The sequence below is a fragment of the Penaeus monodon genome, chromosome 35 (assembly GCF_015228065.2).
Source record: "Penaeus monodon isolate SGIC_2016 chromosome 35, NSTDA_Pmon_1, whole genome shotgun sequence".
NCBI classification, from domain to species: Eukaryota; Metazoa; Arthropoda; class Malacostraca; order Decapoda; family Penaeidae; genus Penaeus; species Penaeus monodon.
Genome location: NC_051420.1, coordinates 27,107,045 through 27,109,544, shown reverse-complemented (window position 1 = coordinate 27,109,544; position 2,500 = coordinate 27,107,045).

The following is a 2,500-nucleotide window of genomic DNA, read 5'->3' as shown; positions in this document are numbered from 1 at the left end:
GGCAAATTCATCTATGGCTCATATAAACCCAAAATCAAGACGAAATCTAAAGCTTGGGTACAGACTATACTCGCAGGTCCGTCAAACATGAAAGAAAAATCAAATGTAAAACGTACAAGGAAGAATTTAAGCAAACACTTGAACGTCAAGTTTCAGAGTGACTTGCATTACAGGATTATTCTGTTTCTTTAAAGATAGGAATGGATAAATGAATCTCAAACATGAAAGAGCCAAACCCTTTTTTGCCTCAATTTTTTTCTCTCAAGATTGGCTTACAATGAGATAAACAAATAAGAAAATAATCATAGCTCACCAGTTTTTTATTTGCCGCTAAGTATGTAGGTAAAAAAAAAAAAAGTTGAAAGGAACTAGGTAATTTTGAAAACATAAATTTGCGGTGCATCAAAATGAATATACTGTAACAAGGATGAAAAAAACCACACTTCGTTCACTTAATGATTATAGATGTTTCATTCAAATAAATGATATATGGCTGATCATGATAAGAAAAATAATAGTAATAATAATAATAATAAAAAAAGATAATGGAGAAACACAGTGAATATTTAAACATACGAGTAAACAGAAGTCATTTATTCAATTTGTGTCAAAGGAGAAAAAAAACTTTAAAGGCTGGAATTGACCCTCAATTGAATAACTCTGAAATAACACAGCTTATTAGGAAGCCAACAGTCATGAGTTATTCCATATTATCTAATGTACGAAAATATACATTACAATTATGTAATAAGTTCGGAGAGTATAATAGACTGTTATAACCGTAAATCAAACACAACGAAGCTATATGATATACCTTACATTTGTAATGTAATGGTTTAATATAACATAATTAGAAGATGAAAATCATGCAGTGTCCTGTACTGTAAGGCCGTAATGTAATATAAGGTAACATGATGTCCTGTACTGATATATCATAGCTTGCCCACGCTCGTACAGTCAGCTGTGTTGGTAAACAAAGAACGATACTAAACGTTCCCTGTTCCATTATCGAATTGTCAAATGGCCTTATTCACAAATGTTTTCTTCTTCTTCTTCTTCTTCTTCTTCTTCTTCTTCTTCTTCTTCTTCTTCTTCTTCTTCTTCTTCTTCTTCTTCTTCTTCTTCTTTTCTTCTTCTTCTTCTTCTTCTCCTTCTTCTTCTTCTTCTTCTTTTTCTTCTTCTTCTTTTCTTCTTCTTCTTCTTCTTCTCCTTCTTCTTCTTCTTCTTCCCCCTATTCAAGCCGTGATCCGACTGGTCTTTAGCTAACTCTGGGACCCTGACTCAAGCACGGAAATCTCACCCTTATGGCTAAGTCTATGCACGTTGCCTGGAGAAACTGACGAGTCAGACATTGAACGATCTTCGGGTAGATCCTGCATTTTCGTTAAGTTGTATTTTGCAGCTTTAAAACCACAAAAAAGCGTTTTGAAACCAGCCTGGAGGTGGTGCGGTGATGTGGATGATGGTGATGGTGATGGTGGTGATGATGATGATGTTGATGTTGATGTTGATGTTGATGTTGATGTTGATTTTGATTTTGATTTTGATTTTGATGTTGATGTTGATGTTGATGATGTTGATGTTGATGTTGATGTTGATGTTAATGTTGATGTTGATGTTGATGTTGATGATGATGTTGATGAGGATGCTACAGTGTATTTTGATATAAAATCACCATTATCATAAACATTTCACGATGTTTTTATCTATAGCTTAACACGACTTTCATCATCTACCTGTTATCAAGAGTAATGAGGACAGGTGAATGTCCAGACTCCTGCACATTTTTTGCCTCTCTGATCATGCAAAGATCTGAAATGGAAAGAATAATTCCATAACGCAGGGTGTATAATCCAACGTCATGATAGCGCATCGACGTTGCTCTTTCTCATTCATTTCATTTTTCTCCATTTTGCACAATGAATTCTGTACTCCCTTGGCCACGCGCAGAGCAGCATGCACAGTTATAGTATGACGCCCCGTGCCTTTAAATGTACAGAATAAGTTTTGGTATGTTTTATCCTCTCACAAGCTGTTGAGGTCGCTTGGTGTAACCTCACTACCTTGTGGTTTATAGCCGCGTGCTGACTAATATGGTTTATAGCCGCGTGCTGACTAATATTAGCAGCAGGTTATATTCCTTCCTGCACGTGGGTGTCATTTAAATCTTCAGCAAGGTTTAAGCTCTGGTTGATTTCTATTTTCCTAACTTGTCTCGTGTTTCTTTTCCTCGATCTTGCTTACCTATACTTATGACACTGGATGTGAGTTAAATCTCTCCTTATATAAGAATGATAATATTATTGCCTCTTTTTCACAGATACTAAAATAGACATTCATATTTACGCAAAAAATTCTTCATTGTTTTATCGACAGGATCATCCTCTGTCAACGAGGAGTTAATAGAACAAAGAAATGATAAAATAAAGAAAGTAATAATAACAATATATATGTGACGATTTCTGCATTATTAAAACACACAGGTCACTATACACTTGCT